The sequence below is a fragment of the Astatotilapia calliptera genome, chromosome 2 (assembly GCF_900246225.1).
Source record: "Astatotilapia calliptera chromosome 2, fAstCal1.2, whole genome shotgun sequence".
NCBI classification, from domain to species: domain Eukaryota; kingdom Metazoa; phylum Chordata; class Actinopteri; order Cichliformes; family Cichlidae; genus Astatotilapia; species Astatotilapia calliptera.
Window position 1 is genome coordinate 6325858 of NC_039303.1, and position 23867 is coordinate 6349724.

The window sequence follows — 23867 nt, forward strand, 5'->3', positions numbered from 1 at the left end:
TTTTAACTACTATCATTTTACACCTCAGAGTTACATTAAAAGAATTTGACTCTACTTAGAGTAAAATTAACTCTACTTTTGCAAGAAGACTATTAACACCAAAACATTTAACACTTTTGAATTTGCTGTGTACAGCTAGCGCACAATGATAACTGTGCTGGATATGAAATAATTAAATTGACTGACTGATTGACTGCCTGAGGCTAAAAACAGATGGCAACAAAGCCAAAACTAAAAACATAAACTTTAGCATTCACCAAAATGTAAAGTCATGTAAAACACATATATGCCCCGTAATTTAAAATAAGCCCAGAAAGGACCTCTGACTGGTGAGTACAGAGTTGTTGATGAAAAACAGTTCTTTCTAAATAGAATTATGCTTTTGAGATACATTATTTTTTAATAAAAACTTTGAGTGTGAATGTGAGTGCGAATGGTTACCTGTCTCTGTGTTAGCCCTGTGACAGACTGGCAACATGTCCAGGGTGTATCCTGCCTCTCGTCCTAAGACAGCTGTGATAGGCTCCAGCCCTCCGCAACCCTGACAAGGATAAGCAGAAGTGGATGGATGGATGGATGGATGGAGCAAGGTTTTACTTCCTTGTTTGGTCTGTTGCAGAAAAAAGAAACATGCAACCAAGAACTGCTAAGTGAAGAAAAATAAAAGTAAACCTTAGAAGGCCAGAAGATGCAGGATAAATTTTAAGACATGGACACAGATTTAAATGTATTTTGTGTGTGTAACTGGGTCCAAATATTATTGACTTGATTCTTTGTTCAGCAGTTAGCATGGTCACCTAACACCTAAATAGTCCGTTGTTTGAACAACGTGGTTGGCTGGGGCGTTTCTGTATGGAGTTTTCATGCTCCCCTGTGCATGTGTGGGTTTCCTCTTCATACTCCAGCTTCCTCCCACAGACCAAAGACATTCATTATAGGTTAAATGCTAGGTCTAAATAGATAGCTAAAATGCTTAGGGGTATAGAATACTGTATACATGTGTGGTTGAATTGGGCTTGTAATATAAAGTGCTTTAAGTTTTCAGAAAGGCTTTGTATAAATGGCAGTCCAACACTTCATAACTTTACTTTTAATTTTGTCTGTAATTATGGTTAATTATGACAAGTGAAGTCGATCCCTCTTCAAAACCAATAGCATCTAAAGAAGTGACATCAAGTATGACTGTTTCACTAGGTCCCTGAGTTATTAAAAATGTGTTTATGCATCCGTGTCTAAGTGCCTTACTTTGACTTGTCCTGTGCCTGCAATAAACAAGTGTTCACATACTTTTTTCAGTGTGACGCTGAATATTTGAATAATCCATAGGATCCATAACAGGATTTGTGTGCTGTTAGTTAAAATAGACCTTTTTTCTTATTAATGGTGACTCAGATGATGCTCTCACTGTATTCCAAGAGATTTGTTTTACATTAATGCAGATAATCCCATAATGTTCCTTTTTGTTTTCTTTATTTTCTTTTATTTTCTTATATTAAAAATAAAACCTTCAGAGTCTTGTTTTATTATCTTCCACAAACAAATATGGTTCCTACTCCCAGAAGCAGGGCCATCTAATTCAATTTTAGAGCACAATGATACCCAAAGCAGACTCATTCTTTTCTTTATAATGTTGAAGACCACAGCATAGTTACTGTGTGTACCTAACTGACATAAGGAGTAAAATCATTGTAATCAATTTGATGGCATTTTCAATGAATTTGTGATTATGCTTTGCAGTGAATACACTGCAGTTTTCATCTACACTCATCCTTTCAGTATGGCCTTCAAGTGTTTTGGTAATGTTTTCTAAACATGATAAAAGAAAAAAGAGAGGGGTGTGTACAAAAGGTTTTGGTTAGCTAGCAAGGTGCTGAACTATAATGAGCTACAAGAATAGCTTCAGTGAACTTTGGCATTTATTTCACTCTTTATTGTAATTTTAGGTTTGGGAACTCTGAACACTCTTCAAAACATATTCACTCATTTGTTGCTTTTATTTTGGTATCAAAAGTACTGCATTAACTGATCAGGAATCACAGGTATTTGTATATATAGTCCTTTATTTGTAGAGGCTCAAAACAATTGTCAAGCAGTTTCATGGACACAAAAGGTAACTGACTACATAAAAACAAGGAAATAAGAACTAGAAATGTAGATAACAAAACTCAGGTAGTAGGAAAATTAAACTCAAGACTAACTAATATAGAGCTTGAACATCAATTATTACATAACTCCAAGAGAATTCATGAGTCCGAAATAAAACTCAAAATGCAGGATCCAAACCCAGCGATCCTAACAGTCTCAAGTCATTAACTGCAGACGACTTACATGGGAATTTTAAAAATAAACCTAACATTCAATATCATGTTAGTTTGTCCATTTGTGAGGCTCTGAAAATGAGGGACTTTTGATACAAATGGCTGTTATCATAAACTTCATTATATGGTATAGACTTTTACTCTGAATTGTGCATTCCTTTGTCTGCTTGTCCCCATCTGAGGGGCCAGACTATGCAAAACAAATGCCACATTGTCTCTAAAGGGGTCAAGCATTAAGGCCTAGTTCTCTTAGTGCAACAAATGCACTCACCTAACCAGAAAATATGCAGGATGCCTTATCTGACCATGCTGCTTTTCTCTGCATGTCTACAGAGCTGTTAGGATAGCTCCTAGCTTAAAATAGGTGGCTTGAGGAAGAGATGAGGTGCAGACCAACCACATGTTTATTCGCCAACAGTAACAAATGCCAAAAACAGAACACAAACTAAAACAATGTAGTCCAGTGGTGGGACATGGTCCCAGCAGCCTCTGACGTTTACTGGCGGCCTTTTATAGACTGCAGGTAATTGGTTCTCAAGCTACACCATTATCTGGGGTTACATGCTAAACTAAACTAAAAACTAGACAGGCATCTTATTTAATAACCTTTGTTAACATCAAACCAATATTGTAAAAATACTGTCAATTATTAAATAAAATATTTTCCCACTAGGCCTACCACCTACAACCACAATGAAAACTAATCTATTCAATCCCCTCTTCAATCACTTGGTGCTATCACCTTTAAAAGGCACTTAGGAACCCAGGGGACTCTTGTGGCTGGCATGCCATTGGGGAAAAAACACAGTTAAGACACAATCTCATCATCAAAATATTTACTTAGGATATAAACGGTCTATCCAACCCATTAGGATACGCATCAGGTAAAGGTTAAAGTAATATTTTCCACCAGCGTCACCACATTTTAGCAAATGAATTTCAGTTTCTGTTCCTAGGCAGACATTAAACAGTACCAGCTAATAGACAAATAACCTATTGACAAATAAGCAACAAAAACATGACTTTTTGTATGTGTGTCTTGTTTTACACAAATGTTAAACTTCCTCTCGTAATTTAATCTGGCTATGTAACAAAGGGTTTATCCCCTAAAGCATAGGTGTCAAACTCTGGCCCGCGGGCCAAATTTGGCCCGCAGCCTAATTACATTTGGCCTGCGAAGCCATACCAAATTACTATTAGAGCTGGCCTACTGGTATTATACAACTAATATATATATATTGTTTAGTATTAAGCTTTGCTTGTTCCATATTCAGTTTTCCAGCAAAACTTATTTGAGTCCATAAGAAAAGATTCATTCTTATATCTGGAGGAAGATTTTTTTTTCAATAAATATTAATGTTAGCCCGCGACTTTGTTCCAGTTTTGAATTTTGGCCCACTGTGTATTTGAGTTTGACACCCCTGCCCTAAAGCCTTATAATCTCTATCTCCATGTAATTGTAAGCAAACTGCTCTTGCTGACACTGATCAAATCCTCTAGTTGCCTAAGGATGAGGTTTTTCTTTTCCTGCTGAAGGATCATAGACATCACAGTTGTGTGCTGTTGGCCACAGTTAACAGTTTTGGGAAAAGCCTGTTTCACTTTAATCACTTTTTTATAGATGCCAAGGGCAGGATTAGAAATGAGTCTAGTCCATCACCATATATATTTATGGTTTTTACTTCATAAATGAGTGGTATTGTAAGTTAAATGAACATTTACACATACAGTGGGGCAAAAAAGTATTTAGTCAGCCACCGATTGTGCAAGTTCCCCCACCTAAAATGATGACAGAGGTCAGTAATTTGCACCAGAGGTACACTTCAACTGTGAGAGACAGAATGTGAAAAAAAAATCCATGAATTCACATGGTAGGATTTGTAAAGAATTTATTCGTAAATCAGGGTGGAAAATAAGTATTTGGTCAATAACAAAAATACAACTCAATACTTTGTAACATAACCTTTGTTGGCAATAACAGAGGTCAAACGTTTACTATAGGTCTTTACCAGGTTTGCACACACAGTAGCTGGTATTTTGGCCCATTCCTCCATGCAGATCTTCTCGAGAGCAGCGATGTTTTGCGGCTGTCGCCGAGCAACACAGACTTTCAACTCCCGCCACAGATTTTCTATGGGGTTGAGGTCTGGAGACTGGCTAGGCCACTCCAGGACTTTCAAATGCTTCTTACGGAGCCACTCCTTTGTTGCCTGGGCGGTGTGTTTTGGATCATTGTCATGTTGGAAGACCCAGCCTCGTTTCATCTTCAAAGTTCTCACTGATGGAAGGAGGTTTTGGCTCAAAATCTCACGATACATGGCCCCATTCATTCTGTCCTTAACACGGATCAGTCGTCCTGTCCCCTTGGCAGAAAAACAGCCCCATAGCATGATGTTTCCACCCCCATGCTTCACAGTAGGTATGGTGTTCTTGGGATGCAACTCAGTATTCGTCTTCCTCCAAACACAACGAGTTGAGTTTATACCAAAAAGTTCTACTTTGGTTTCATCTGACCACATGACATTCTCCCAATCCTCTGCTGTATCATCCATGTGCTCTCTGGCAAACTTCAGACGGGCCTGGACATGCACTGGCTTCAGCAGCGGAACACGTCTGGCACTGCGGGATTTGATTCCCTGCCGTTGTAGTGTGTTACTGATGGTGACCTTTGTTACTTTGGTCCCAGCTCTCTGCAGGTCATTCACCAGGTCCCCCCGTGTGGTTCTGGGATCTTTGCTCACCGTTCTCATGATCATTTTGACCCCATGGGATGAGATCTTGCGTGAAACCCCAGATCGAGGGAGATTATCAGTGGTCTTGTATGTCTTCCATTTTCTGATGATTGCTCCCACAGTTGATTTTTTTCACACCAAGCTGCTTGCCTATTGTAGATTCAATCTTTCCAGTCTGGTGCAGGTCTACAATACTTTTCCTGGTGTCCTTCGAAAGCTCTTTGGTCTTGGCCATGGCGGAGTTTGGAGTCTGACTGTTTGAGGCTGTGGACAGGTGTCTTTTATACAGATGATGAGTTCAAACAGGTGCCATTTATACAGGTAACGAGTGGGGGACAGAAAAGCTTCTTACAGAAGATGTTACAGGTCTGTGAGAGCCAGAGATTTTCCTTGTTTGAGGTGACCAAATACTTATTTTCCACCCTAATTTACGAATAAATTCTTTACAAATCCTACCATGTGAATTCATGGATTTTTTTTTCACATTCTGTCTCTCACAGTTGAAGTGTACCTCTGGTGCAAATTACTGACCTCTGTCATCATTTTAAGTGGGGGAACTTGCACAATCGGTGGCTGACTAAATACTTTTTTGCCCCACTGTATGTATTGCTCTTAGACTCTTTGGTTATATTTGAGCTTTTATAGTGATAGTAATTTGGGGGGGGGCATGCTATCTATGTTTTAATCATTCTGATTAAACCTTATTTTGTGAGGTAAACTCAAAAGCTGCTTGTTCTGTCATTCAGCAAAAGATTTTATTTCATACACAACCAATAAGCAGTGACCTTCATGTTTGACTCCAGGCAACAAAGTAAATAACCACTTGTTGTAACTAAGGAGAAAATGTACAATAATAGAGAAAATGTTTAGTCTGATGAGTCTCAGTTTCTGGTGTGAAATTCAGATGTTAGGAACTGAATTTGGTGTAAACAACACGAAAGCATGGATCCATCTTGTCTGTATCAACAATTTAGTGCTGGCGATGTGATGGCATGTGGGAGGTTTTCTTAGTAGACTTTGGGCCTCTGAGTAACAACTGGGCATCTTTCAAATACCACAACTGGAGACCATGTTCATTTTTTATGATCAGAGTAAACCCATCTTCTGATGGCTGCTTCCAGCAGGAGAGTGTGCCATGTCACAAAGCTCGGATCATCCCCTACTGGTTTCTCAAACATGTTAGTGAGTTCACTGCACTCAGTTTCCTCATGGATTTGTATCATGGATGTGCAACCAACATATGCATAGCAACTGTATCATACTATCATGTTTCTATAGACTAAAACCTCTGAGGAGTGTTTTCAGTACGTTTTTGAATGTATGCCACAAATAATTCATGTACTGCTAGGTATCCAGCCCCAGTACTAGTATGGTGTGCCTAATAAATTGGCCTGTGAGTGTAATTTAAAATGTAACATGAATAATAATAATAATATATGAGCAATGAGAGAATAAAAGCTCAAGAATCAAAACCTTAACATAAATATTTTTCTTCCATCTGCTCTTAACAGTGCTGTTCGAAGCTCTCGGATGATGTATAAACAGTCTTCCACTTCTATTGTGGGCTTGAGAGGTTTTTTTTAAACATTACGTCAGAGCTGTATGTCAGAGTTTGTGGAACATGAAAGCAAAAGATTCAGACATCTGAAAGAGGAGCGGTTGTTTTAACTCATGGGAGTGCAAAAAGTAGCGGACATGGGCTCAAAGTGAGGAGGATAAAAATGGGTTACAATGTTTGTTTGGTTTTTTGGGGAGGGGGTTTGGTATATATTTCAGGAAAAGGCTCAGAGAAATGTCAGGTTGAGATTATCAGAGAAAACATTGTGTCATCAAAGGGCTCTAGGCTTGATTGCAACAACCTCTTCCCAGTCCCACATGAAAAAAAAAAATTGTACCCATTTATAACTACTATCAGAACAATGTGCCGTATATACAATATGACAAACATATCATCTGGAATACAGCTTACTCCATAAACAAATCAAGTTGTAAAGTGGTATTAGACTGATATGTAACAAGCAGATGTGAAGCTGATTAATTGAAGGGTGCTGTTTTAGTAGGATTTGTTTTTTGTTACAGCCACAGTGAAATTCCCTGGAATGTAACATCATGAAGGGTTTTAACTCGAGTAATTTTTGCCACTGCTAAATCAAGTATCATTTTGTTCCCCCTAACTTTATTGCAAAACAATAAAAAGTAATTGGAGCAAACCAAAACAACTCTTACATTTCAGATTTAATTTCCATTAAACACTTAATACCCCAAGTTAATAAGAATGCGCAGTGTGTAATTGTGCTTGATGGCACCCTCTAACTAATGAATGTGCCTCAGTGTGATCTAACGAGTTGCTGTGAGATGGTGTTGTAAGTGCCAAATGAAGATCTGTACCAGCAGCAGTACACTGATGGATAAATAATAAATCATTTTAATTCCAAAAAGATGAAATATCTTGAAAGAATTAACAACAACAAAACTGATGGGCTATTGCTACAATGAAGCTCAGTGTACAGTTTGATGATGCTTCTGTTGCTTGTCCTTGGATATGTTTGTTAATCTTTTACCCAGTATTTAATTTGGGGGCATCACAAGGAATGGAACTGTTAAAATAATTTTGATGCTCTGGGTTATAAATAAATTATAATAATATTTAGCTCATTACTTTTCTTATTTGTTTTTATTTTAATTACATTTTCAGAATAAAGTAGTTCTCCCCCAATAGCTTTTTTGGGGTGGATATTTGGAGGTTTTGCTCAGTTAATGTGAGGCAAATCATTACTTTGCTTTAATTTGAACAAACTGGCAATATAGTAAAGCCCTTGCCATCCTCTGTAATGTGATTAATTAAAAACTGACTAATATTGACTCAAACATGTCGCTCTCAGCATGCATTGTCTTGTTAGTCATGATATGCACACTAACAATCCAATTGATAATTACTGACAAAGAACACATAGTAAGTAAGCTTGCTGACTAGTGAGTCAGCTGCATTGTAATAAATTCACCACTTCTCTAAGCCATTGCCAGCTTATCTTAGAATTTCTGTAATCATTTACCATCAGCATCTCCAGAGGGAGACATATTGGTTGGTGTGTACATGTACATCTCTCTTACATCAAAGGTCATTCTTTAGCACATGGTCGGATATATAATTACACCTTAAAGTGCAGTAGTTACATTGTTCAGTCACTTCCCCACTCAAAGTAACGATGCCAATGCAGTCACTGACCCCCGGTGTCTGAACCCACAATCTTATTTAAGTATTTGTATTTGTTTGGGCAGCAGTACAACTTAGCATTCAGTGCTGTGATGTGTTAACACTGTGTAATGTAACACTTTACCCACGAGGCAGCTAATGTTGCCAAGGGGTTGCTTTGATTTCTTTTACCATTATTTTTTTTTCCATATTTCTTTTTACTTCCTCTTTTTGCTGATAAAACCCTAAATTGGCAGTGAGGTGCAAAATATGTGTGATTAGCCATGGTGGATATTTGTCTTGCTTATACCAAGCAAGACAAATACCCAATTTGAATTATATATTTTTTTTCTACTTTTGAATACTAGATGCTCATCAATGCAACAGGTATTTTAAGTGTGAGTAATTGAATTCAATCAATCAATCAATCAATCAATCAATCAATCAATCAATCAAGGCTTTATTCGCCACGTGCAGGTTGCCCTGCAGTGAAATAGGACACCCCCCCCCCCCCCCCCCCCCCCCGACCTTACACACACAACACAGACATCACATGGGGATACAGGTCGGAGATCGGTAGCGTTACAGAAAAAAAACACTGAAATATACACTACAATGGGAAAGTACAAGAGGAAAAAAAAGGAGAACTCTACTCATGCTGGGCTCCTGGGAGGACAGCATGAGAACAGAAAACCAAAAAAAACTCCTCTGCACAAAAAAGTACATAAATGTCCACAGCACAACAGTATGGAACACGTGACAAGCCACAGGGTCGGGTGGGGGGTGAGGAATAATCCGAAGCAAACACAGCAGCCATCCAGGCTCAGACCCGCCGTGTTCCCAGGAGGGAACAAGCATTGAAGGCGTTTGGAAAGGGAGGGGGGATGAGTGTATATGTATGTGTGTGCGTGTCCAGAGTTCAGCTGAGACAATGTCCTTCGCCCTGCTAGGCTAGTAAACAGTCTTCCAGCCAACCCAGGTGGCCTTGCATGGAATGGGAAGGAACAGACTAAACACAGTCGTTATCAGGGTGTTTTTGTTCGGCTCCAGCCTTGAGACCGCAGCTGGCTCCGAAAGGGTATCCGCATGAAGTGATGGTGCTTTTTACTTTAGTGCGAACAGCTCATATGAATTTCAAAGCAGTTCTACAGTCCAACACTGGTCTCTCAATCTCCCATTGGAGAGCCGCAAGTTATCCAGTCTGCACTCACAGATCTTATTCTCAGTATTCACGGCAGCTGTAGCCTTTCCAAGATCTTATCCGTGCTGCACTCAATGAGCCCATTTTGAGAAACTCACGCCTCTTCCCATCGTTCCAATCCCAGCGGGCAGCCTTGTAGGGGTTTGAACAGCCGGTTCCACTTTCTTAATTCTTCGATAAGTCAGGGCCAAGCCAGCTCCGATCAGCCAGGACCCTGTTATCATGGTTCCGAATAGGTAGATATCTTCAGCACTCAGGCTCACCCAAGCCCAAACTTCTCATTGAGAAAGGGGTGTCAATTGCATTTAGGGACCAGTTGATCAAATCTATAATTCCTCTTTTAGGTTTTAGAGAACAGACTGCGAGAGAGTGTTCCAGGGAAAAGTAATACAAAAAACACGAGACTAGACAAGGACATAAGAGGCTAAGCAGGGAAGCTAAGGGAGAGGAGGAGGAGGAGGAGGAGAGGAGAAAAGTGCGACCGCCTTCGTCAAAAGCAAGAGCAGAATTTAAGAGGACACTTGAAATTGGTGAAGTTCCACAGCTTATCCTTTTTAGCAACAGGTCCCAGAAATATTTTATCGCTTATTAGCTTCAGTTGAAACATCATCCTGAGGTGGATCATTTCAACATCATTTCTGGAAGGTGCCACATGAAACAAAAACCTGAGCTCTGTAAGTCTATCATTTAGACACATATTCGTCATTTGTTGCAAACTCCGAATTAATTTAGATTTTTATTTCGTTAAACTTTCATGCCAGTGCTCCAGTTTGCTGGTCTGATACCAGGTTAATCCTTCTTGAGAAGATCAGATTGAGTCTAATATGAGCAGGCAGACAGAATAGTGTTCACCCTATGGAACATCTGATTTTAGGCACGTCTTTGATACAATTTGATTGTAACACAACGGATCAAAATGAATCAAAAGTTCCAGGTAGGATTAAAAGTGTCTTGAGTTATCAATGTCAGTGTCCCCACTCTCCTGCTGAGAGATAGAACTTGCACAGATTCAGGGTTTTTTTTAACTGACTGTATTAACTGTCTGCTTCAAAGCATTATGCGTGTAGAATAACACTCTGCCCAATTAAGCATTTACGCATTCAAAAGCTGCATATATGCTTTGTTTATGCTGTAGCTCTCTTGAGATAGCCACAACTCTTCTAAAGATCCTATGATTTTTAAGTGTGCACAATTATAATAATGAATTGTTACGCATGTCCTCTGAAGTAATTTTCAATCCCTGCCCATGCTACCATGCTGCGGAGCTAGTTCCTTTGTCCTACCAATTACCTAATTACATGTGCTTGGCATCACAGGTAGCAAATAATTAGATGACTAGAATCAAAGCCACTAAAGACTCCATGTCGTGAGAACCTGAACTAAGGACTGAGAGCCACCACTTTACTGTGTAATTGTAATTCAGGGCCAATGCTGCATGCAGCAATGTAGGTCAGAACTGTTGTTTGAAATCATACTTCTGTTCCTTTTGAAAGCTCTTGAACAAATTCATTTTAACACATTCAGTCGTAGTCTGTAGAGGAGCCTCTAAAGTAATTCTGCCTTCTTTGAGAGACTGACAGATGGTTGAAAAAAGGGGTCGTTATCAGTCAGATTTTTTATTTTTTTCCTCTAAGTCCAGTGTTTGTATCTGCAGGGTTCCGCGTGTGTCCCTTTGAGTGACTTCAAATAGTGCTTTCACAGATTGCCTCTCCCTGCTTATTTCATATCATTGTGACTGTTCTCTGAACTGCAGTGGCTCCATTTGAATTATTGGTCTGATTGAGCATCAGTCTGTTTGTGCTTTTTTAGCTTGTGTGTATCATCATGATCATATAATGAGTCACAAATTAATCTGTTTTGAAGGCCAAGTTCAAAGTAACTCAGTCAATTTTTCCCAATTTCACTTCCATGGTTTATCAAACGTGGAAATTCATAATAATTCATACATCTATAGTTTTCTTCTAAGAACTGAAGTTTTGTCTGAAGAAATATTGCAAACATAGTTTGGAGTGGATGCGGTATCAATGTTGTATTCTACAAATGGAAATTCTGATATTCATTTTTTTGATGGACGAATTTAAAGAAATTTGCAAACTTTCAACCAAGAAATGTAACCAGTTTTTATGGTACAGATATTACAAATTAAAACTTTTTCTAATGCAGAACCCAAACACAACTGTCCTGTCATTGAATGTTCTTGAGCGAACAACGTGAATCTGAAAAGAGAATCAAACAAAGGCATTGTAATGCTATGAAAACAGGTTCTAGTAATAAAAAAATAATACCTGTGCATGCTTTAGCTACAGTAATATGTTTAAGGAACATGGTTTAATTAAAAAATAAATACATATTCACCTTTCTCTCAAGTTTCACTTCCACACACAGCATTTACATTTTCATTTGCTCAGTTAAACTGTGTATCACGCTACAAAGCTTGGCTAACATACCGATATATTATAGCAATCCCTCATTTTTTCTGCTTCTCCATTTCTGTGTATGTTCATGCACTTAACCATTTGGATTTCCATCAAGTTATAAAAAGAAATGCAAGAAATCAAGGTCATATACTTGTTTACCAGGTGTTCAGCCTCCACTAAGTTTAGGTATGTATAGCATGCTCCTTGTTGTATTATAAAGTATATATATTTTGGGAGCTTGCGAATTGTTTGGTTTGCAGCGTTTCATAAACACCTTGGTAATAAATTGATAGTTTTCAAGCTTATCTTTTTGCACAGCTTTCCAGAGACATTTTCATGTTTCTCCTTTGCCTCAGTGCTTCTTAGCACATTCTCTGCCTGATGGTGAAGTGTTCCAGTAACCCTCCATCTGTTTTTTCAGTGGGTGGTGAGAAAGAAAGAACTGTTTGGTATGTCACATTGCCCTTTGTGAACACCCCAAAAGACACTGTAATGCTTTTTCTGTCATCTTGTGTATACTTGACGCAAGTGTCCACTATGGATGGGAACTGATAAGGATTTAGCGATTCCAATTCCACTATCAATATTGCTTATCACTTCAATTCCTGGCAAATTCTCTTATTGATTCTTATTGGCTCTGTTTTGAGAGTCACCACTATTGCTAAATGTTATGACCCGGCTCTGCTATATCTGAGTCACTATTTGTGCACAGTATTTGCATGCTGTATGGTCAAATGTTTGGGCACACCAGAGGTATTTCCCCCTTTTGTTCTGATCACTGTTGGGGTTGTAACTCAAAAAAAGTATTATACATATTACTCAGAACTCTTTTTTTTTTTTTTTTTTTAATTTTAAGTAATGCAATACATGATTACGCCCATGAGAAAGTAACTTGTTTTACCACTCTCTACTTTCACAATTCTCCATAAAGAAGTTCAGGGTCTGTTTGCTGGGCTGGGGTCAGCATTAACTCAGCTTTACCATCACTCTGGGTTCTCGGCTAGCTTAACTTTAGCATGCTGTCTGTGCAGATGCTTGCAAAGAGCTGAAGTTGTGTTAGCAGCATTATGTGGTTCTTTCTGTCCTGAAGTTTGCTTTTCCTTGTCGTGCTCTTGTACTTTTGTGCATTAGAAAAAGTAAAGCCCATATCCACTATGCAGACTGTGCCATTATTTTCCTCCTCTTCCACATAAACTAAAATCAGCTGATTGTAATGCAAGTTCAACCGGAACCAATAAGTGGGATCGATATGCCAGCTGACTAACAGTTCCAAGGAATTGAACTCAATTCACATCCCTAGTGTCTGCTGAGTTACTATTGTGAAAAAGGAAAAATATATTCTTCAGAGTCATGTTTTAGTAAACAAAAATATAACCCCAGTAACTCAGTACGTTTGCCAATCTGAATTTACTATATCTGAATATACAATCTGAATGTTGCTCAACTCAGGTAAAATGCAGGTAAGCATATCTGCTTTATGTTTGGTAACTGTAATCTTTAGACTGTAAACTTTAGAATAGATTGCCCAAAACTATGCATGCTTGAAAAGAGTTCCAGTCAACTACTGGCATTATGAAAATGACCTGACCCTGATGATGCACTGTGAAAAATGTGAGTTACTTTACTTGGGGCAGGGGTGGAGAAGGAGTGTCTCACGATTAGTCAATTATATAAGACCTTAATAAATATTGTGGATCATTTTTAGTAAGAAACAATGATGTTTTAAGTGTGGCGATTATACTTATCACTCTGCTGTGAAATTTAAGCTTGCCCTATTTTATAGTTTATTTGCTGCTCTTTGTGCTTACTGGGTTAGTAGAAAGTCTGCTGTTTATTTAGCAAACTAAGTTGTCTGTCATTTCTTTCTGCATAACCAATACACACATGAACATTGCATTGACATTCTGCTGCAGGTGTCAGAACATAATGCTCTCTGGAGCCAAGGCTTAGAAAGGCGCTTCTTTGCAAGTGTCTGGTAGCTGGGCTTTATCCCATGCAGGTTAGGCTAAGTCTAAATGAGCCACATGTGTTCTCCTGTGGGTCCATCCCCCATGGGAGAAACATGGTTACATTTTGCATTGGGTCACAATCAAAGGCAGATGTCCCAGAACAAAATTTTTAAATTGTATTGTACTATCAGGTCTTCTGTCATATTGTATGTTTTGGACAAGGTGACAGCTTTTGACCACCTGTTAGCAGGAAAGGAAGCTGTCAACCAGATGTGCCAAAGCATGTAGTTCAGGTGTGTGAAGCCCTAGTTTTGCAGGTCTTCAACTCTTACCTCTAACACAGCCTCAACAACATTATGACGGATGCTGCTAACATTGAATATAAGTGGACCATGTTACTATGTCTATGTCGTCTATGCTCTCGTGTCAGGCGCTTCAGTAGATTCGTGCTATTAACAACGGCCGATAGTTTTTTCTCCCCAGGACATAGCTTACATATTACTGTAATGTTCTTGTCTGCTTGTTTCAGAAAAGTAGAGACGGGAATATGTCCATTTCTCGCTTCAGCCGAGTCCGACATCTTCCGCTTTAGAATACGACTATGCAGCAAACTGGCGCGAAATGACATGCACCTGCACTACAGCGATGTTAAAGTGGCAGAGTTTACTTCTACGTTTAGAAGACAAATTATTGAAATTAAATAATGATATTCAGCGAGTTTAATTATTTGATAATGTAACGCAAGTACATTGTAAGTAACTGTAATTAAAATACCTAAAAATGAACAGTAATCAGTTACTCTACTTTTTCAGTGCAAAAGTAATTTAATTAAAGTAATGTGTTACTTAGTAACACGTTACACCCAACACTGGCTGAGACTATACAGCAATGGAGTAACTAGTTGTGCGAACTACACAAAACTGTGGCTTAACTCTTTCCCCCATAAAGATGACATTTGATGACCTCCTCTGCACCTTTAACACTAAGTTTTGACACTTATTATATATAATGATAACTCCTCAGGCTTGGCAGGACCCTTGCGTGCCTCCTCCTCCAACTCCGGCTGGTGACGTATATGAGCCGGTGGTGGGCCTGTCGGTTGTTCAGCGGCCCTCCTCTTGGGAGGAGGAACGGGTGCAGGCCCCGGGCACCAGCTGCTCCTGCCCGAGGAGTGGGGATGGGTGCGAAGGCAGGCTGCGTCCTGGCTGGTCTCACCCTGGAGGTTGGCACAGGTGCCGTGCAGTCAAGGGTCGCGGATGGGGGTGGCGATTGTGTCACCGGGAACCGATCTGAGCTGCCAGCCTCTCGATCATCTGCCTGCGGCACTCAATCTGGTCCTGCAGTCCACCATTTGGGCCAGCTCCTTCCCTGTCTGGCCCAGTCCTTGGTCTGCCGTGCTCCTGTCCTGGGTTTCGGCACCACTGTATTAACTCCACGGCAGACCCATCCACACATTCATGCTTTTCAGCATCTTGTTTTTATTTACCAGTACACACGTGACCATGCTGCACCACATATATCAATATATACACTTAACAATCTTGTGTTTGAACCAAATGGTGGACAACAGAGTTGTTGGGAGATTGCTTCGCTTGTGGGACTGGTAACTGGTACTAGCAGGCCAAGCAGAGTACAGCTCTCACGATGGCTGGATCAAAAACTTGAATGTGGTTTGACCAGGATGCTTCCTGGTCACCTCCTGGTGAAGTATTCTCGACATGTCGGACAAGAACAAGGCCCTGGGGCAGACTCAGGAGAGGGTGGAGAAATAAATTGTTTCTTAGCTGGATTGGGAACATGTTTGTCCAGAAGATGTGGGAGCTCATCAGCTATGAAGAAGAAAGTCTGAGCATATCATCTTAGACAAAAACCAGGATCCAGATAAGGGATGGATGGAGTAACTATTTAGTAGTCCATTTAACTAATTTATCTGTATTTGTCCAGAGTAAATTACTACGTTGATGGAACAGAATACGATATAAACACAAAGAAATACCAAAATAGTCTTACAAAATAAACTTACTCTCAAAGTATAAATATTATTTTGCATAATTTGCATAGCTGTGCAGAATTCACTGTTTTCTACCCCAACAGGGCAGATTAAAGAAATGATGCAATGTTGTAGAAGCTCAAATTATGCTCAGCGACTTGTGGGTTTACATCATGTTGTAAACAGCCCTTTAAAGGATTAAATAGAAACATTCACATTGCCTTTTGTACTGATTTAGCTTTTCTGAGCTTGGAGTGTTCATGGACACTGAACTCTAGTTACAAAACACTTTATAATCTGACTGAGCTAGAATACAAGAGATAAAACACAAGTCAGTGGCTGATAGAGCTAAAGTGGATAGCTTCTCCGAAGGGATAACATCTTTCAACTTGAATAACTCGCTGACCATCTGGGTATTTGGCATCCCTTGGCTTCAAGCTCAAAGCTGCTTTCTATACGTACAATAACTGACAACTTGTAACTGAAATTAACACATGAACAGTCATGTGTGGCCAGGATTTAGGCTGAAGAAAGTCGATTTCGGAGGCTGCCTCAGGCACCCCTTACCAAGCTTAAACTAGAAGACGTCTGCAGTAAATACATGATTATATGCTTTACTGATTTTTTTTAATTATTATTTTTTACAGTACATTGTAATTTTGACTATTTAATTTAATTAATAATCATTGCAAATAAATAAATAAATAACTGACATTTTAAAACTTTAAAATTATGCTTTTTTGTAGGACATTTCTTTGTAAATGTGATAGTGTTTAATGCCTAAATCTGGTCTTTTTGAAAATGCTGCACTACTCTAATTTATTTGTCATAATCCTTTGCCATATTTGAGCTCTTACAGTGCTTGAGGATCCGTCAAGCAGTTTCTAGTTGAACTTTGCTTAATGCAGCATTATAATGAAGACAGAGATAAATGAAGAGCTGATAATGAGAGCAATCAATATGAAAATCAATACTGGTTTGAGTTAGCAGTCTTATCTTGATCAAAAATGAACAAATCGTTAGAGGAAATTGTGCTTCAAAGGCATCTTTGATCATCAGGAAATAGATTCGTCCAATAATAGTCTAAGTTTTACAAAGTTTTACAAAGTCTTACACAAAACAAAAACCAACTCAACAGGTGAGTAAAAATACCAAACAGGTAACAGGATATCACCAATTAAAACCATAAGTCACTTCAGAATCACATGCCAGTTATGGAGTCATGCCATCTGGTTTCACAGTTCTCACCTTATCAAAAATTATTGCCCTTCAAAAGACAGCACAATCTGCACTTGTAACAAATGTCATTATAACTTTGTCCTCTTCAGATTGTGAGACTATGTTATGAGTAGTGCAGTGCTGTCTGCCTTTACCTTTTGTAATTAAAGTGTCTTTCAGCTGTCACAGAAGCCACTGATAGGCTGTGGCATCAATTTTCTGCAGCAGCTGTATAATGTTGAGTGGCGAGCTGCAGCACAAGTGGCAAATTAGCTCATTAATCTAATCTCAAGCCGGAAACTCATATCCACAGCGCCATAGTGCGTGATTATATGCACTGTGGCGCTTTAAATTATCCCTATAGAGCTCTTCGCTCTCAGATGGGGGCTTACTTCCTGAGAGTTACCAGTGGGAGGTAAACTAAAGCTATCAGGCTCGTCTTCTGTGGTGCCAGCTCCTAATTTTGGTTTTGGAGACAAACATACTCTTGACTTTTAAGATTAGGCTTTAAACTATCAGGTGGCTCCTTAATTATGCTGCTATAAGTATACACATGCTTTTTTTGTGTGTTATTCCCCATGTATTTAAATGTCACTACTGCAGAGAAAAAGTAAAATATTTTCAGTCTTTTGAATAGAATATCAGTCTTCGCTCCAAGGCAAGATTAAAATGTCTTTTTTTTTGTCCCTTGATTTCTCTCTCACTCTGATCCATAGCAAGAATGACCCAGAAAGTCATTAAGTGATTTCTGCTTGCTGGTAATCCTATTATCAATGTCAAGCAGAGTGGCTTTCTCCTGCATCTGTACAGATAACTTATTATCTGATCATTGTTTGTCCTGAAATTTAAATTCTTTTTTGGCACTTCCTTGAAAGTATAGTATACTGCCATGTTCAGCGACATTTCTCTCAGTGGCTGTGAGTTGGGTTTACACTTGCACCAGAATATTTAATCAGAAGAATTACCGTTTTATCAGCAGATACCATATCTTTATGGTACAGTTGACAGTAGTCACTTTATATTCTTTAAGAGTCTGTATTGAAAACAAACTCTCTGCAGTTCCCTTCAGCTTGGAAGCCATTATTCTTTGGAAGTGCATATTAGCATATTTACATCAAGACAAAGAGCATAAACAAAAATATTGCAATCAGAAAATTTGATCAAATTGTTTACATGTTAAAAGGTTTCTGTAGTTTAGTTCATAAATAGTTTCAATGGAACCTTTTTATTCTGTGTGGGCTTTTCACATGCTTTCAAATCCCTCTGTTGTTAAGTGTTCAAAGATGAATAGGTAGCACTTGCAAAAGACTTTGCTCAACTACTTCCCTGAAGTTTTGTGCAACTGCTACCTGTTTATATTTAGAAACCCAAATTGGAGTCATATATTTGTTTATAATCACGGATTAATGTACTAGGAAAGAGCATCTTCTTCACAGACTAAATTAGTGCTCTGAAATTATGTTGACATGTACAATCCATCAAAACTTTGTTGCAGACAATACAGTACATGTCAGTATCATTTGTCTACAGCTGCAGCCTTCAGCAATCCTGCCAGAACCCCAAAAGTGCTCAGGACGTACTTGAAACGAATGACAAAATACCACAAGACACTGAATTTGCCTCCAGACTTCCCGTATTTCAAGCCAATTTATCCTCATTCTGTCTTTCAAATGGTTTTCAATGTTTGCTTCATGGAACAGCCTAAAACCCAGACATTTTCAAATAATCTATTTTTAAAATGCATTTTAGAGCCCCTCGCATTATGTAGCTCAGGTGCTTCAAAATCTTGATTCCATATAACTTACTGTGACAAATACAGCAGATGGCAAAGTGTAGCAATTAGCAAAAATAATTACCAATAAATAATATGGTAATCTAACTAATTTCTTTTGTGAGAAAATGTCAAAATGCACAGCCAGTAATCACAAGAAATAAAAAACAGATGAGATTAGAAATCTCTAAGAAAAACAAAAGGTCTCATGTTGGGTTTTTTTCTCTGAATCACTCGGTATGTGATTATTACTAAATCCCTTCCAACCCTGGCCAGTAAGTAGACAATCAACCCAATTATTATGAATGTTTTAATAAATTGTTGTTGTTGTTGTTGTTTTAATCATATACCTGACTTGTATCGCATTTAAGTTATATGGGATACATTCAACAGAGAGGGGAGGCTCTTTTACCTGCCATAATTTGTTCTTCTGGTTCACTAATCTCTGCAGTTAAATATTAATACATTTTATGCAAACTGCGAGGTGAATGAACCAACTTTTGCTGTGCGGCAACCAGTCTAACACACGTGCACCAACATTTTCATGGGTAACATATGTTTGCATCTATTGAATTTTACACATAGCAAAAACAGGCATTTACGGAACCATAGCATAACCGGCTTAACTGTTGTCTCTAATAGAGACAGGAAGGCAGAGGATGCCATCTAAAATGAGCAGATCATAATCCTCACAGGTTATGTAGACCTGTATAAATGGTGCGCTGCATTTGAAAAGTGTCTGTAAATAATATGGCCTGTGGCCTGTATTTTATATAGCGCTTTACTAGTCCCTAAGGACCCCAAAGCGCTTTACATATCCAGTCATCCACCCATTCACACACACATTCACACACTGGTGATGGCAAGCTACATACAAGCTACAAGCTAATATGCTGTTATCTAGTGTTTTGTGTCACTTTACTCTCGACATCCTTTCCTTTGCTCATTATTTGGATTTTGTAAGTTTTGTATCCAAACACACATGTGCTAAAGCTTCTCAATTAGAGAACTCTTCTTTTATTGTAGCTGCTTTTATTATAGCTCATGGACGAGTCACATCAACTGCTCTTTGTGAAATTTGCACTTCACACAAAAACTGCTGTGAATATGTGTGGACCTCCTACCTGCTTTGAAGTGCTGCTGCCCACTGAATTGTAACATGCTAAACATAAATCTTAATGGCACAGTGTGGAGAGGTTTCACTGCCCCAGTACTGTCTGCTGTTGCTTTGATCTGAAACCTCAGTGAGCTCTTTAGCACTGCTGCCTAATCCTGGTAGGTTTCTTCTGTAAATACTGACTAAGAAGGCAAGCAAGAACATGTTTATCAATTTATTTAATTGTGTAAATATATTTATTCTTGGGAAAATTTGTTTTTTTAGAGGGCTCCCTATTCTTCAAACATGATGGCTCAAGTTCCAAATACTGTCACATTTCAAAGAAACATATCTAATAATCTCTTACTATTGCAGAGCATAGTATAGACCAGGGGTCGGCAACCTGCGGCTCTTTAGTCCTTTTAGTGCGGCTCCGCGTGGTTTGGAAAAATAAATTAATTTTTTTAAGTAATTAGCTGAAGTATATTTTATTTATGTTAATTCTTTTTTAACTTGTAGTTCTAAATTGGAAGATTATTGTGATATTGAAATATAAATATAAAATTATATTCTATTAGTTTTTGATCGCTCAAAATAAGTGTCACACTCGCGGAAGCCGGTATACCCGCCGAAACGCCGTGCATTTATCGAAACTTTCAACCCCAGGTAGGGGGTCTTCGGATCCACATTATTTCAGCAGCTATTCTCCACCGTGAACTATGTTAAAAACAAACACCGCTCACGCCTCACAGATGAAAGCTTACAGTCCTGCGTAAAGATGAAAGTCACTTCGTACAGCTCCGAAGTCCCATTGTAAACATATCACGGCAGACCCGACGATGTTTCCATGAACATGCTTTTCAGCATCTCTTTATTGACCACTTTTCACACACGGTTGCTATACGTATACAGCCGGTGTTAAAGCTCACAGCCCGACACACCAACACAACAGCATAGATAGCACAGACGTTAAGGTGGCGAGGTGTGATTGCGGGTGCCGCTCAGGTGCATCCGCATCCCCTGCAGCGGCGCTGCAGACCACGCCCCGCCACACACATTAACCAGGTAAAATACATATTTAGGCAGAATTTTGCAAATATCTATTTTTCATTTTTCAGCAGCATAGTGCTTTTTTTCCAATTATTTTTTTTAAAAGCCAGGTCAAGGCTCCAAAAGCCCAAAGGCGATATATCTGTGGTGGCTCACAACAGTTTTTGTTTGCTGGATCATTTTAGTTCAGCTGTGTGTCTTTCCTTTTGTTATATTTCTTTAAGAGTTCAATTTAATTGTTAATTACATAAATAAAATGTAATTTTCTCTGTAGCACTTCCTGGATTTAAGCAGCACGCCTTAGTTGTTCACACAAAGCATAAAGGTAAAAAAACAAACAATATATACAGTGTTATCTTCATTTTAGATGTCAAAAAGTATTTGCGGCTCCCAGTGATTTCTTTTGCATGGAAATCGCGTCCAAATGGCTCTTTGGGTGAAAAAGGTTGCTGACCCCTGGTATAGACTCAAGGTGTAAATCACAAGTTACTGATTTTAGTCAATGCTTTGCAACAACTATGGCTTTGTATACAATCACACAGGTGTCAGTGATATGTTATGAGATTTCATAGAAGATTCATTTGGACAAAACCATTTACTGTATGTCTCAAACACAATATATAACCATTGAACTGTGCGATAAAAGAGGCAGCAAACATTCGGAGAGCACGTTAACACCAAATTTAGATCCTCGTGATAACTAGTATTTGTAAGGAACTGTGCCTTTACAAACAATAGGAAAATATTCACCTGTTATTGAATTTCATATGTTATTGAAGTGTCTAAACTAAAGATATTTCACAATATATGCAGTCTTAATGCAGAGAAAAAAAAATTAACAGTCAAATACTGATTGATGTAAAATGCATATTCTTAGCTTGTGAAGATTATTTGATTTATACAGGAAGGAACTGGATGGATGGGTGGATGTTTTACTACGACCACTAAAACTGAATGTTTACAGGATAACATTTAAAGGGATTTATGTGGGGGTATATCTTCAAGATAGTCTGAATACCTTACCACTGTAGTTGTGAAGTTATTCAAATAAAACTTTGTGGTAGTTATTCTGAGCAGAACTTGATAAAGTATTATATCAGGGGGGATGGTGGAAGCCCAACTCAATCAGACGTAACAGCGGGGCTCGCTGGTGTGTTTATGGAACGGACCCAAAAGCAGACATGGAAGAAAGGAAGTGACAATAAACAAAAAGCGAGCCTTTATTACGGGGGATACAAAACAGAAAAATGGGGCAAAGCGGAAAACTAAAACCTAAACTGGGAAAACTAAAACTAACTATCAAAATGATGACAAAAGACAAGAACATGAAACTGAAGGGGAACATGCGAAAACGTAAATGTGAAATAATCCCAACATGAGCATTAATATGTACCTGAATAGTAGAAAGCAGAAACTCTGTGACATAATGAGACTTGACATAAGGACAAACAGACGACCCAATGCTGAACAGAGGAAGACAAGACAGACGACTTAAATACACAGTAATAAGAAGAAACACCTGGGGAGACACAGCTGACACAAATGAACCTGATGCCACAGGGAAAAGTAAAACTAAACACGCTGGACATGGAAAGACCAGACTCTTCAAAATAAGATAGGAAACATGGAGAGACGTGGACATGAAAGCACAGGCAGAACGAAAGTAAAACAGAGGACAAGATAGACTTACACAGAAGACAGGAAAGACACGTAAACAGGAGACATGGACAAACCAAAAACTAGAATAAAACTAATAAATAAATAAAATAAGATTAGCTATGGCAAAAGAAGTAGTGAGCATGAGGTCTCTGTAATTACTAAATTGGTCATTCTTACTTGTGGTCCGAGGGCAGGAAGTGAGGAGGTCAGTCTGCTGGCAGACACACTTCCAGAGTAGGAATAAGAAGTACAGCAGAGAGTGGGTGGGCAGATGCAAGTCCAGAAGGTATGGAGTTTCAGGAGCACCGTAAGGCAATTGTAAGCACCTTAGGGCAACTGTTGTGCATTACTGAATTGAAAAAGAAGCCAGGAATTAGGACTGGTTGAGAGCTGAAGAATCCACGGGATTAAACTGGAGAGTCTTCTGATGGGTGAGAAGATTGTAGGTCTGGGATTCTAAACAGGATGTGAGAAGCAGGAGTTAGAACAAAGCAGGTTAAGGAAACCAAAGACAAAGAATGGGGCCAAATAGTACAGCCTATTGAGGAATCAGATATTACTGCACAGCCACCTTGTCTGCCCTGAATCCTGACAAATATTTAATAGAGAAAATATGCAGTGGTTGATATCAGTATTTATGGATACTCTGTTTTTTCCTGCTTATCCCTGAATAAGCAGGAAAAAGATGAGGATGGATGGATGTTTTTTTAAGTAGCCAAAAAAGTTGTAAGGTGATTTCAAATGAATTTTTAATAGCTTTCTTTTGTCACAACAGCCTGTGTCAGTTGTACTATGTAGTGGTTGTGGGTTTTGTTTTTGTTTTTTTGGGGGGGGTGGGGGGGGGTTGCCTCCAGCCTGTTGGCTGCTTGTTTGTGCAGTCACATTGCAGTTTTTTTCTGTTTTTTATACTTACAGCTGTGGTTAACTCTCTTCTTAGAGCCATTTCTTTATTTGTACCCATTGACCTTGGGTCTGTACAATGAAACAACTGAAGGATACCCAGAAAAAAAATCTGAACTTGTGAAATCTGAACACCTTCAAGAACATTCAGAAGAAGATAAATAACGCAGGAACAAACATCCTGCTATGTAATATAGACCACTTGTATGGACAAGGATGTGCAGATGTTTCCCAGAATGATACCCTGAAGTGATGAATTAATTCAAATTGTATGTCAAATAGCACACTAATTATAATTACAAATAGTGCAACCACTTATGTGTATTTATGTGATCTATTCATGACCAAAAGGTAGCTATAAGAAAGTGAGGAT

General features: G+C 38.7%; 1 protein-coding gene across 2 annotated transcripts in view; it reads left to right on the forward strand.

Annotated features, from left to right (window-relative positions):
- The window catches only part of rxfp1 (relaxin family peptide receptor 1), a 77668-nt gene that overhangs the window by 29799 nt on the left and 24002 nt on the right, over positions 1-23867 (forward strand). The gene's annotated exons all lie outside the window — the stretch shown is intronic.